The sequence below is a fragment of the Lutra lutra genome, chromosome 1 (genome assembly GCF_902655055.1).
Source record: "Lutra lutra chromosome 1, mLutLut1.2, whole genome shotgun sequence".
NCBI classification, from domain to species: domain Eukaryota; kingdom Metazoa; phylum Chordata; class Mammalia; order Carnivora; family Mustelidae; genus Lutra; species Lutra lutra.
This window is the reverse complement of record NC_062278.1, coordinates 61,958,465-61,972,909: the sequence shown is the minus strand read 5'-3', so window position 1 is coordinate 61,972,909 and position 14,445 is coordinate 61,958,465. Positions and strand designations below refer to the sequence as shown.

Below are 14,445 nucleotides of genomic sequence, written 5' to 3'. Positions count from 1 at the left end.
ACTTAGGACACTCACGATCCAAATGAATGTTTCTTCCATAATGATAGCCTTGCAGTTATAACATGTTTTCATATTCATGATCTTTTTAAGTCCTACATTAGCCTTATGCATGGACAGGGGGACCCAGTAGTAGTAGTAGTAGTAGTAGTAGTAGTAGTAGTAGTACTATCATCATCATCATCATTCATGATGTATCAACATCATCATTCCCATTTTATAGATGAGGAGATAAACAGACTGAGAACATGATCTGTGGGCACATTGCTGGTGACAGAGCCACAGTTATATCCAGGTGAGCAGGTGACCTCACTCATAGCCCATGTTTTTCACCAAGCTTGCCAAGGCTCATTGATTTGCCCCATGACAGGGGTTCTCAGCCAGGCTTTAAAATTACCTAGAGGGATTTTTAAAACATAGGCTCTCACGTATCCACCTCTGAGTGTCTGATTCGCTAGGTCTGCAGTAGAGCCCAAGAATTTATTTCTCCAACAATTTTCTGGGCAGTGCTGATGTTGCCAAGGAGCACTGTTTTAGGAGCACTGTTCTACAGATTATATGCAGTGACTGAATGACAATGATCCATTAAGGCAAGATAGTCTCATAAGGAGAAAGTCTGTTTTGTGTGATTCTGCCTCATGCCTCATTCTTTTCTTTATTTCTGACTTCCGCTGGGAAAGAACAGAATAAATGCGGGGAGAAGGGCTGGCAAAAGGGCACCTCACTGTATAGAATACTGAAGAATTGGACAACAAAACCCTTCAGTTTGCTTCTAACTAACTGTCGTTGGTTAACTTGAAGATATGATTGCCAACCCAGCAATGAAGAGCCTACAAAAGACTGGACATTTGGAAATGTGTAGACAACTGATCCATTAATCAATAATCTTTAGAGGGATTTCTCCATGTCAGCCTAGAAGGATATTCTTAATGGCAAGAGAGAGAGACCCATTCTTGACCTATCCTAGTCGATATTTTTCTGGAGACTGTTGAGAAGTCCCTATATCACTGGCTCATTTTGAGTCAACAAGGTAATACATCTGCTAAATATATAAATAAAAATATCCATATTTCCTTATCATCTGCTAAATATACGTATTAAAATATAAAAAAGAAGTAGCTTGCCTTTTCTAGCTTCTGGAGGCCATCTGTACTCCTTGCCTTATGACCCCTTTCACAAATAACTCCAGCCTCTTGTCTTCGTAATCATATCTCCTACAACTAGCTCTCATCCTCCTGCCCCTCTCTTATATGAGCCCCTGTGATTACATTTAGAGCCTACCTAGATAATACAGGATAATCTCTCCATCTAAGTACCCTTAGTTTAACCACATCCCTTTGCCATACAAGGTAACATTCATAGTTTCTGGGGGTCAGGACATGGATATTTTTTTGTGGGGTCATTATTCAGGCTACCGTTGTCCCTTTGTGATGTGTTTCTCGGACTAAATTAAGAATCCGGTAATTCTTTCACGGCATGAGTATTTAAGAGGTTCTTTAACAAAGAAGAGGGCATGATACCAGGAAACAGAAGAACCGTGTTCCCATACTGGCTTTGCTTCCACCAAGTTGTGTGACCTTAAGCTCGTCTGACAAAATGTTCCGGGGGATGTTTCAGCTCTTCTCTGTAAACAGAACCAGAGAATCTCCTGAATGCTTCCCATGTCTAAGATTCTGTGCTTCCTTAAGCCTAGCCACCTGTTTCTAGATGATATTTCAATGTAAAGGCAAGAGCTTGCTTACCATCTCCAATATTCAGAATAAATCTTGTTCACTTTTCTTTTGAATTCAAAATTCACTTAAATTTTGGATTTAGAATGTGCTGTCTGAGGACTTCTTGCGGTAAAAATCATGGCAAAGCTAGAAGAATCACCAATACAAGTGATTTTGCTAGTTAATTCTTAAATATCCTATCCAGTAGTATTACTTTAGTCTAAGCATCAAATCACCAGTCTTGTACATATTGGACACGTGAAGCACCGAAGGAATACACTAGAATTTCACGTGAGGAACTAAGAACAGTCGTTGCTGCTAGCTCCTTTGAGATACCGTCTACCACCATGGGCAGGTGTGATCCTGAGCAATACATTAAATAAGCCAAACAGAGGGTAAAGACCTTGTCCCAGAGATCTCAGTCTCAGGGCATGAATGACTGTTGGGAGCCATGAGGCCTGGTCAAGGGCACTGCCCCACTAGGTTAAGGTTTGAACTGATGCAGGCCTCATCCTGCCGAGGGCCGGAAAGCCCCGCAGATAAGCATGGTCTGATAGTCTCTTGCGTTTCCTCTGATCCCCGTATCTCTCTCAAACAAAGAGCCCCTTGCTTATATGCTGCCAACATTTCTCAGGCTTATGGGCCGGAGCAACTCCAAGGAGGTAGATTATTCTGTACCTAGGACAATGGAGAACTTTAGAGGTGTACCACAACAGACTGTTTCCTCCCTAGGTTGATGTTTTCCAAGGCTTTCACAGCCGAGCCAGTGATATACACCCTGCCTCCTGCAAAGGTAACGCCTTCTCGTTCCTACATCTCTCCTATATACTTAGTTTCTCCAGATAGCTTCTCGTTTTCCATTAACCTATATCTTGTTTTCCTATGGTTCTTTACTATCTAGTTCATCCCTATAGCTTCTTGTTTTCCATTAACCTATACCCTGTTTTCCTGCAGACCCCAGAATAAGTTGCCAAAAAGCACATATTTGTGCTACCTCCCAAGGCTTTCTGAGGGACATGATTACTCAAGAAGCAAGACCCTGTCCCCCATCCCTGGTGCCAGTCTGTACCCATTATAGCTTAGCTAGAATAACAGGTGCTGAACAAAGAGAAGTTATCTGATGAGTGCTTGAGTCCTTTGATGTCCTTGCACGAATGTAACCCCCTACCCCAAGTAAATTGCCTATATAAGAAGCTCTAAAATCAGAATAAAGATGGAGATGTCTGACTGCTGACCAGAACTCGCTCTGCGGCTCTCTCATTCCTCTTGCCGACACCGCCCCTCCTTTGGGGACACCTGGACCTGCCGAAGCTGGACCCCAGCAAATGACACACTCGAGGATAGTCACTGAGTGCTGTCATCATTGCAGGGGTCAAAGAGGTGGCAAAGGGCTAAGGTTTTATTCTTTTTTTTTTTTTTTTTAATTTGTCTTCTCAGATAAGGGCATGGAACATGATCATTGATCCTCTAAAGAAAATAGGGCTAGTTTGGTACAAATCTCTAAAGCATTAGAGTCATCCCACAAACACCCATTTTCAATGATGATTTACCAAGGGCCACAAAGAATAATTTGGAGGAAGTTTATAGGAAGGAAAGCTTTGAGAGCTGAACCAGAAAAGGTGCTTGAAAGTAAATCAAATAATGGCATACACTGAGTTATAGCATTTATTATTATGTGCAGAGTATGCATGGAATTTTGAACTAAAAGCCAAAGAAGCGAAGGTTCTAGAAACTCTCATGCATAGTAAATAAATTAACCCTTTATTCTCTTACTTTCCATGCTCCCTATATTTTGTGACTTGTTCATACACATGTACACTGAGAAGGACTAATAAGCCATGCTCTACCCTGGTACATTAAACTATTTGTGTACATGATTCAAATACATGCCTGCAGATTTTCTTCAGTCTCCTGTGGACACAGTCAGTGTTTCAAAGACCAAGAGTTCTTTGGGGGAAAAAAAAGAAGGGTTGTGTGTGTTTATGACTGTCAAAGTTTCCTAAGCTTATTAAGTTGGGGTCCTGTGTCCTTTCCTTCTATAATTTGAAGATTATTCTAGGAATATGTTTGGCGAAGAAAAAAACCTGCCAAATAAGTCAGGGTCTGATAACTGTATTAATGACTACTCTAAAACCCCTGAGTTCAGTATACTATACCATTCAGAACCTAGTGTTACTTTCTACTTTAAAAGATCAGTTTTCCTTGCTGTTGTGTTGTTTTTTTTTTATGCTAGAAACGATACGGTATAAGGAAGTCGGCTTATCATGAGCAGGTCATCAGCTCTTGAAATATCTGCCCTTGAGAAAAAAAAAATATATGATTGGAATCCTGTCACCAAGGAAATTGTTTAAAAATCTGTTTATTTCAAATATTAGCTTCAACTAATTATCTTTATTTTGCAGTGACTTCAATTCTTTTGCCCATTCACTTATTTATTACGTGGCCTCTACACAGTAATCCCTTAGAAAAAAGAATACCCTGTATTACTATGCAAACCTTAAATATAACTATATGTTTTTGTGTGTTCCCATGCTTTTTTAAAGAGCACATTTGTGACAGGAAATGAAGTATGGCATAGTCGGGGAAAAATTAAAGAGACACGATGTAATTATCCGAACTGGAATTAAGCCAATTAATAACCCGTGTGCTAACACTACCCTCAAAGTGCTGAAAATGCCGTCAGATATTTAAATGTCCTGGGTGGCCAAAGGCAGCCATCTTCGCCTCATCCATTTTCAACACCACACAGGGACATGCCTCACCCTGGCTTCAGAGGATGGCCAGCCACTTGAAGCAGGCTGCCGAATAGATACAGGTACAGATTGTATAATCTGAGCACAAGATTCTCTCCAATGATTGTGCACAGATTTCCACTTGGTTTTTAATGAAATCAAAACGCTGGTGTTGTATGCACTTGCTCATTTATTCAACACATCGTTACTGGATGAGACCTACCGTGTGCCCACCCAGCGTCGTGGCTAAAGATACAGGCTTCAGAGTCCGATTGCCTGGATTTCCTCCCCAGCTCCACACCTGCTAGCAGCGAGCTCTTGAGCACGTGACCTAACCCTTCTATTCCTCAGTTTCCTTTTCTATGAAATGGGGCTTCGTAGTGCCTAAATCTTAGGGGCGCCGTGACACGAATGTAGGACACAAATGTAAAGTACTTAGCAGAGTGCTTGGCACAAGTCAAGTACTCGGTAATATGTTGGTTATTATTATGAGCTGGGAAATAACCGACGTCTGGGTAGAAAGAGATCAAACAGTCCTCAGATGATCCTTGCAGTCTAAATTCTAGAACTTTGGGATGCTAAATTTGATAATCTCTACTGCCAACCCTTTCTCATCGAAATCTGTATATTAGATCCTTGCTTTGCTTGAATATTTCTGTCCTGAACCTACGTGCTTTGAACACAACACACTCAGCACACCCGTAGTGTGCAGTTTTCTTTATTTACACCCTCATTTTATGCCTGCCTCCATAGTAATTACCATGTAATACCATCTATGGACTTTATATATGTTAGCTCATGTCATGCTCAAAAAAACCCTATGTATTAATAGTATCACCTTTTACAGATAGGGAAACTGAGGTTCTGAGAGTGGCCATGACTTCTGCAGTGTTGTAAAGGTCTGTTTCACTCCAAAGCTCATTCCCTTTTTCACCTGGTTCACCCAGCACGAATTTACTGAGCACTTCCCTGCTCTGCTCTGGGCTCTTGCCTATCCGGTGCTTTGAGGCATGCAGGAAGACCCACCAATGTGAAAACCAAGAGTCCTTCCTCCCCCTAAACTGACTGACTGTGGGCCCTGTGTTTTAGACGGGTCACAGCAGCCATTGTTAAAGCAGTTGATGTGCAAATTAGCTAAATGACTCTGGCTAAGGTTTCTCTCAGTTTACCTGCCCTCCAGTGGGCTCCCAGGTGCCTGCCATTTCTTTCAGTTTTCTTCTTCCACCCTAAGTAGCAACAGAAGTATGACTGAGAGAGAGTGTTCGCTTTTATATACACCACGATTCTTGTTTCAGGACAAGAGACTTAATCTGTGCAGGAACATCTGACGGCTCTGCTATCTTCATGAGCACCTCTTTCGCCCCTTTAAAACAAAAAAGTACCTTCCGTTATCTGTTGTCAGCAGGGAGATCCTTACTGAAGATGATCATACGTTTCCCCCTCAAAAAAAGATACCATCGAGTATGTGGGCAGATAATACAGTTCCCCAAATTTCCTATTTTAGAAGCTCATTTCAGTTGAGATATCTAGGAAAAGTTGCCCACAGCTAATCTTCCAGGTAGCAAATCTCATCAGTGATTTAGAAGGGCATTGTAGGCTGAAAGCCTCAATCTTTCACCCACAATGTACCTACATTTTAAAAAATGAGTTATAGGAAAGAACGACATCTTCCTACATGGTGATACACAGCAGATGAGAATCGCAGACTCTGGGAGCGGTCTTTGTAGACGGACCCACTGACCTTCTTGAGCTTGCAACGTGACAAGACCAACTAGCTCTATGTTGCTGAGACAGGGGCTTCTACAATGCTGTATTTTTCTGCTTTGCTCTGAGCCTGAATTAAGACTTAAATCCCTATCTCTAGAATTCAAAATGGACAAGAAAATATTTCCACGTAGCTGTTTAGACATTTTAAAAACTGGAGGCTTGTGCACTCACTACGGAATGGAGGAATCTTGTTATTCTGGAGACAAGGGTGACATCCATACCTGTTGGGTCAGGGTCTGTGAAGGAAGCTGGAGGTTAGCTGGGATGACAGAAAGAGCACCAGCCTGGTGGGCCGCTGGGGCCCTGGGTTCCAGTGTCGACCTTGCTACTGCCTTTGAGATTCATTAGCCTGAGACTCTGGGCCTCAGTTTCCTTGTCTGCTAAATGAGGGCGTCGGGGAGATTGATCTCCGGGGCTGTTTCCGGCTCTGGTATTCTCTGGGTCTGCGAAGCGCCTTCGGTGTCTGCCATAGTCTGCCTTGCCAGCTCTGTTTGTCACAAAGATTAATCCATTTTAACTGTACCTTCCAGCGCTCCCGGGAGAGAGGATGGATGGATTGTTTTGCACCTATTATTACATCAGAACTTTTGCCTTTTTAGACGAGATCGTGCCGTGCCTAAAATCTGCCTGCCTGTCTGCCCACTGACTTTGTCTGTGCTGATGTCTTGCCACGGTACCTCTTCTTCCAGCATCCATCTCCCTCCAAGATCTAGACTCGGCATCTGACTGTACCTGTCTTGTTCTCTGCAGCATCTGTCTGCTACACTCCTAGACCATCGTTAATAAACTTTCACACATTACACGCAGACCCTAATATGTTGGCACCCACGCATAAATACCTACCGTTCATAAAACTCAGGGAGAAACTCCATTTTTTTAAAGACCTCTATCTAGTGCCATTTGTATTTGCACTTTTTGTTTAGTTGTAAGTTTTAATAGTTCCCCCTTTGAGGATTTGTCAGTACGAGCAGTATTGCTTATCAGAACACACCAACAGTCTTTTTGTAATATTCGCTTTTCCCCTTTGGTTCAGCCGAGCCTGCTGACAGATCATTCAAATTCAATTGTTTTATGTCTAAGCCGAACAGCTAATTAAAGTAGGGATGATTAACCTGACTGGCAGTGTCGCTCTCCCTCGCGCTCTCTCTCCCTCTCCCTTTCTCTCTCTCCCTCCCTCCTGTTCCAATCAGTCTTTTTCTCACACTCTCTCTCTCCTTCCGTGTGTGTCTCTCTCTCTCTTCCTCTCTCTCTCTCTCCCCCCCCTCTCTCCCCCCTCTCTCTTCCTCTCTCGGTCTCTCTCTCCCTCCTTCGGTTGGTCTCTCTCTCTCTCTCTCTCTCTCTGTCTCTTGCTCTACTGTTTTTTTTTTTCCTCTCTCTCTCTCTCCTAAACGTGGTCTGCTTGCTGATGGCAGAATGGCACTCGGAGATTTGTGCATTGTGTCTGGTTTCCTACGGGCAGGCTGACCCAGTGCCTCCAGGGACTTATCAATAGACCACTCAGAAGAGACACAGACAGGAGAGAGGAGGAGGGGTGGGGGGAGAGAGAGAGAATCAATATCAAGAATAGAAGGAGCTCCGAAGCCATTTTTTTTTTAAAGAAGTATCGGGACTTGGGAGAGGGTGACAAAGAAGGTTTTTCAAAGAGGCAGTGGAGGAGGTTCTAATAAATTTGGAAGGAAACAGTTCCCTGTCTTGGGAAAAGGAGAACTCCTGACTGATTAGCATTCACACCAGGTATGAGATGTTCGCTACCCCTTATCACTGTGTCGCAACCGAGATGGAAAAGCCTTTTTTTTTTTTTTTTTAAGGAGACTGAGGGAGCATGTATTTCGCTGTGTTTGTTGTTGGGGGGTAAAGGGGGTGGCGTGAGATCTGTGGGCATTTGTGTATGAGAGCAGAAAGAATGGAAGCAGTACAACGGGGGGTGGGAAAGAGTATGGAGTATGTTACTGTCTTCCCCGTCTTTGTGCACCCCTGGGGGGTTACCCAAGTTCATTTCTAGCAGGTGGATTTGGACGGGAGTTACTTAACGCTTGACCGCCAGTTTTGAAAAAAAAAGAAAAAGAAAAAAAAACGTTCCTTCCTATGTCTATTAAAGGAAGCTCCAATTTCTCTCTCTCTCTCTCTCTCTTCCCTTCTCTCTCTCTCTCCCCCTCTCTCTCTCTCTCTCTCCCCCTCTCTCTCTCCCTCTGCCCCCCCATCTCTCTTCCCCTCTCTCCCTCTCCCTCTCTCTTCTTTTTTTCCTCTTCTAACCAGACAGCGGGAGGGTTCCTGGCTCCCAGCCAGCCCAAAAGCCTCTAAGTGTTTTGCACTTGTTTCAGGGAGTAGCTGCCCGGGGATTTTTCAGCATTTTCACTAGAGAACAAAGAGTTCTTTACAAAGGGAAGGGGTGGGGGGGGAGTGAGCTTAATGTCTGATATATGTTTTTCTATTTTTATTAGTTTTTCGCCTAAAAAGAAAGAGACAGGAACAGAACATTCACTCTATAAAGACACAAAGACATTCAAAAGAAATCGAGTTATCTTTTCTACCCATCACCCCAATATGTATACATAAAAAATAAAAAGGAAAAAGACTAATGAAGTTGGATATGTTGCTCTTTTCTCCTCTTTTAATCTTTCTAAATCCAACTGTTCTTATGCTCACTCTATATGCTATTTTTTCTACTCACAATAAAAGTTGTTCAGGATGCATCTTCTCTTCTCTCTTTACCCCTTCTGGGTCCCCAAAATCCTGTGGAGGAGAGAATGAGAGTACAGCTAATAATCAGTGTAGTGGCGAGAACATCTTCCACTTTCGCCACTTGGGTAAAAAGTTAATTAAGGAATTTGGGCTCCCCAAATACCAATGGGGTGCATTAGTTCCTCCAGCCTCACAAGTTCTTGCATGCATCTGTTTGAAAGGTACCGCCTGTGTCACTTGTCAGTTATTAAGAAGAGGTACTAAGGGAACAGATAGTTGTATTTTATTTTGGTTTCCATCTAATTACGTCAATGACAAAAAACCCCAGAGAGATTACTTGCCCCATCCATGATACACTAGTTTAAGCGAAATGTGGTCTGGACAGAGATTTTTCTACGATTCTGATTGCCATGTAGCTTTGTGTTCGCCACTTGATTTTTTGCCTGTGCTTGTATATTTTTACCATGAATTTGTGTTTGTAGCAAACATTCCAGAATGCTTATCATTTTCAAATTAATGCTCCGACAAAAGGAAAAAGAAATCAGCGTGTGAACTGTATGTGCAAAACGTACTGAGCAATCTCCTCGTTTATAAATGGGTTTACATCTCTCTACTAATATTCTTGAATTATAAACTCAAGAAAATGTTTTCTTTCTAAAAGTTCTCCCCCTAATGCATTTGTATCTCGATTGTCATTTGGAAATCTTCTTAAGGTACATAATAGACATGAAACTGAAAGAGGGGAGAAAATGCAAAAGCACTAGAAAAAAATGCTTAAATATGTATTATGTACAGTACCTAAGTACAGATAACTGTTTTACTAAGTGAAAATGAGCTACAACAGTTGTTTCAAGATTCAGAAACTCTTTTCTTTCTTTTCTTTTCTTTTTTTCCATTCACTGAAAATATAATCTATTCCTGTCCCTGGGGAGAAAAGCTGTGGGGAAAATATAGATATATACATTTTTCCATATTTTTAGAATGCATTTATGTAACTGCTTCTTAAGAGTGTAACACATATCAGGGGAGAGTGTGATGTCTACTAGTCAGTAAACCCTTCTGGCTGGGAGGTGTGAGCGCCTTATGTTTGAAGTAACTTGATAACAAGGAGTCTTTTCGGGAAACCTTACTGTGTATGTGTTGCCTCAGTAATGACCCTCAGAGAAAAAACAAGAGCTAGGTGGCCACTTGAACTCTCTGAAAGACATTAGATTTAGGGGAACTTTTGACAAATCCAAAATTTTTTAGGGTAGCTCCCTTCTTATAGTTGTGTTTTCCTCGGGAAAATTCTTGTATTGCCTCCAGACTTTTCTATCTTTTTGTAAAGATTTTTAATGCTTCTAATAGTGCTTCCAGAGAAAAGGATCTTTAAAAAGAAAGTCATCAAAATAGGAGAAAGCAACTCGGTCTTTAAAAAGTTTTATATTGAAGGCAAGAGCTCCCCCCCCCCCCAATTTGGCTTGTTTCTGCTTTTTTTTCCCCCCCTGAACTCTTTTGTTGCTGTGGGCTGTTGTGCTTACAGTTTTGGTTTTTGTTTTGTTTGGGGTTTTTTTTTTTGCTTTTGCTTTTTGTTGTTGTTGTTGTTGTTGTTGTTGTTGTCTCTCTCTCTCTTTTTTTCTTTTTTTTTCAGTATGACCATGGGGGTCTGTGGAAAGGGCAGAAGGGGTATGGTAAGAGGCTGTTACTGAAAGCTGCTCTAGCCCCTCTTGATCCCAACTCAGGCAGCTCCTATCAGCTAGTTGTGCCGCCAAGAGTACAGTGAAAGGTGATAGCTGTCATTCTGGGATTCTTCGTAGATCTGACCTGAGAGTAACACATTCACAGTCGAGGAGAAAAGGGAAAAAAAAATAGAGGAGGAGGAAAGAAAAGCTCTTTGAGCTGGAATACACTGGCCCTTTCTTCCTGTAGGCAATCCGCTCCAGTTCTTGGCGACGTGTCCTGCACTATCAGATATCATATGACTTTTTATTTAGATTCCTTTTCGGAGAATGGCCTGTTAGGACTCTGTTTGTTTTCTTTTATTTAATTTCCTTCTCCCCTCACCCGCTAGTCTTGTGTATCTGTGTGTGTGAGAGAGAGTGTGTGTGCGCGCATGCATATGTGTGTGCAATTTTTATCTTTGTTTTTGTTCTGTTGATCTGATGCTTTTTTTAAGGACAAAGCTTTAATTATTTCAGTATACTGGTTTAATCACTTGCCAAAAAGAAGCCTCATTCTAGGCTTTTTGGGGGGTCCATTTTTAAACGCATCCATTAACGCAGGAGGCTAGAGATCCGAAATGCCTGCTGGTCAGCCCTTGGCCCACTCCCTCACCTTCGAGTAACCCTCCCTTCATCAGCATGCAGGGCAGTGGGAGTTAGGAAACACCTGTGCTGAGTTCAGAGGGAAATAAAAGTAGAAGCAACTTCTTCAAATCTGCACTCCTAGTTTCACTTTAATAAACTTTTTTTTTTAATCGTTGGGCTTTTTTTTTTTTTTTTTTTTTTTTGGCACCCTCTGTTGCGTTTGAAAGCATCAGAGATCCTGAACGATGTTTCTGTGGAGCTTTTGTGAGGTCCGCTGGGCACCCCTGGAAAGTAGAGCAGGGGCTGAAAGTCATTCAGAGACTTCGGAATTAAGTGGGAGATTTCAATAAGATCTGTGAGAGCTGTGGGCCGTGCAGGGTTTGGTGATAGATGGTGAAATGGAATACTTGGAGATCCTCAAGGAGGAGAAAGAGATAAATTCCCAGGCAGGGGTAACACAGGCATTCCTGCTGCACTGAGTACTTTGAGAATCACAGTCAATCACATTTTTATTTTATGTAAGTTACAGTTTAGCCAACTGATAGGCAATTACCTTCTCTCCTTGCTTCCTATATAAAACAGAGGAATTAAAATAACATTATTCCAGGATTTCTCCTAAATTTTCGATGATTTTTCTTTTTCAGTTTTGGAGAGTTCAGATTTTAGTTAGCGAAAGAAAAACATAACTTCTCTAGCTGTTTAAATGGTTGGTTTGCCTATATGTTACCTTATCTATACATGACATGATATATCCTGTTTGTATGAGGATTTTTTTTACATAGTAACAAGCCAAGCTGCTCTGAGCGTTCAGATGACCATTACATTCTTTAAGCCCATAGTTCTTAGTTCCTTGTTACTTTCTCTGAAATGATTTTTCACAGACCTTCAATTTCTAATGCTTATCTCCGCCAGAGGTGAGTTCTGTTGAAACTTGGAGGGAAATTTATTCCACCCCTTTAAGAGTACCCAAAAGGGAAGGGAGAACTATTTTTCGTTCAACAAAAAATTTTAGAAGCCTTTTTCCCCCAGCGGAAAACTCCAAAACAGCTTTGTCTCAGAACGTTAAACTTGGCATGGATAAGAAATGTGAGTTTTGCTTTGTTTGAGGAAATTTGTTTTTGAAACAACAATGTTATAAATATTTTCAAATTGCCTGCTGAGCATGCGCTGTATCTGACTTTATTCATAGTTTTAAACACACACCAAAGTGCAGTCTTCTGAATGGCCACAGGTAAGGCTGTTGATTTGTATGATCTTTCTCAGAGCTACCTTCCGTGAGTCTACTCTGTTTTCCAGAAGGGAAAGGGCGAGAGCTGAGGTTAGACCTGGACTCCCTTCTAAAAATCATAGAGCAAATGTAGATTCCCCCAATAAGGCTTGTACATTATACTTAGGGTAAGTACTGTTCAACTTTCCTTTCTTACAGGAGTCGCTTGCCTTAACTTTTCGGCTTAATAATAGCAAAGGAAATTAGGAAAAAATTGAACTCAATGAGGTATTTGACTGAAGTTGGAAATTTGCAGATTTTTTAAGGACATCTATTGTGCATAAATTTGGGGATACGAGAATTTGCCAGTGAAATGATAGCAGCTCTGTGCTTACAGAGAAAAGATGTGCTAGTCTGAACATGCCTGATCTCATCTGGAATCGAAAGCTAAATCTAGGTGGGCCTGTAATAATACCAGAAAAGGAACACATGTATCTTTTGTGCAACCTTTTTTTTCTTTTCTTTTCTTTTTTTTTTTTAAGCCAGGCTTCCAAAGGGAATGACAAAGAAGTAGGTTCTCCTCTTGCTTAATAAGCAGTCATATTTTAGCTTCTGGAGATATGTGTTTTCAGTTGTTTGAGGCTGTTTTGTTTTGTTTTGTTGTTGCCACTACTGTTGGAAGTATTTCTTTCCTGTCAGTGATGGTTAACACTTTCTGTTTTTCAGAAGGGCTTTATCTCCATTAACTCCTTTTGATGTTTCCTCACTTGGTTACCTTTCTCATGTCTGCGATGACCCTCCCAGGCTTCGCGATTCTGATCGATTCTTGCCAGAGTGTATTTATTCATTCGCCGTTTGTTATAGTTATGATGGAGATAATCTCGTTTTTCAGGTCATTATAAGTAGCCAAACAAATTTCATTTTGAGGTGAAATTTCTCATACTTGTTCTTGACTCAGAATGAACTTGTCCTGGAAAGGTTTTAAAAAAATGCAATTAGCCGTTTTGGGGTTTTTTCGGGGTTTTTTTGTTTTGTTTTGTTTTTTAGAACTAAATTTTTTAATAAATGCAGAGGGATTATTTTACAAAATGCCTACTGATGTGCAATGTTTTTCCAATTTGTCTTTCTTTTGATGCTTTAAAACAGAACCTGAAAATTAAATGGATCTTAAAAAGGAGAAAAAACCCTGCCAGGTTAATGCTGGTATTTTAAATGCCAAATTAAAAATAATGCAAAGTTTTGATTTCTATGCAGCTTATCACCTTGCAAAGTCAGTCAGTAATACTGCGTGCAGATATGCATAAATACACACACATACACACGCAGAGATACAACTCCCATTTTACATTTATATTAATTTTATTTTTACATAAAAGAAGATTAGCATTAATGCAAACTTTTATTAATTTATTATATTCTATTTTTTATAATTTAGAAATTTAGTTAACAGTTGCCTCCCTCTGATTATTTAATATATGTATACACTTATAATGTCTATTTGTATTCTAATAAGGTATCTTAATTTATAGAGTATTTTTAGAAGTCATTCACACTCGAATTTTATGCAGCTATATTAACGTTTGAGTTTATTCAGATGTGGTTTGCTTTGTTCCATATCTGTTACTATGTTAAAAAGTTTTTCACTTTCCCAATCTGGAAAGACTATGGGATTTTTCCCTATATATGACTTCTGTGTATCTTCATTATTCTGAAAAAGAAACTTTCTAACCTTGTGATGTCTGGAAAGCCTTCAAACAAGTGGGAGAAGTAATCTTTACCTTGCGACTCCCCAAAACTCCCACAGTGTTTGCCCTCCCTGTACCACCACTAGCAACCCTGAAAAAAACAACAATAATAAACATAATATGATAATTTTTCTGATCACAGAACCAGGAAATACCAAAGAAAATTGTGGCATATGTAGGCAAATGCCAAGAGCTCCTCCAGTAAGATCAGCTGTTTTTGTACTTTTTTTTTTTTTTTCTCTCCTGAATTTTGTTTGTGACTTTTTTGGCTTGCTGAAGCATATCCCCATAATCTTACGAAGCCACAGCAAATTCCCA

At 40.7% G+C, this 14,445-nt stretch overlaps 1 protein-coding gene across 10 annotated transcripts in view; it reads left to right on the top strand.

Moving 5' to 3' along the window:
• ZBTB20 (zinc finger and BTB domain containing 20) overlaps positions 1–14,445 on the top strand; it is an 814,654-nt gene that overhangs the window by 665,793 nt on the left and 134,416 nt on the right. For 2 of the 10 annotated variants that reach the window (XM_047725389.1, XM_047725367.1), the window contains exon 1: positions 7,603–7,942. The exons of the other annotated variants lie outside the window; for them this stretch is intronic. The gene's annotated coding sequence lies outside the window, so the exon portion shown is untranslated. Of the gene's footprint in view, positions 1–7,602; positions 7,943–14,445 lie in introns of those variants that run through there. 10 annotated transcript variants of the gene reach the window in all.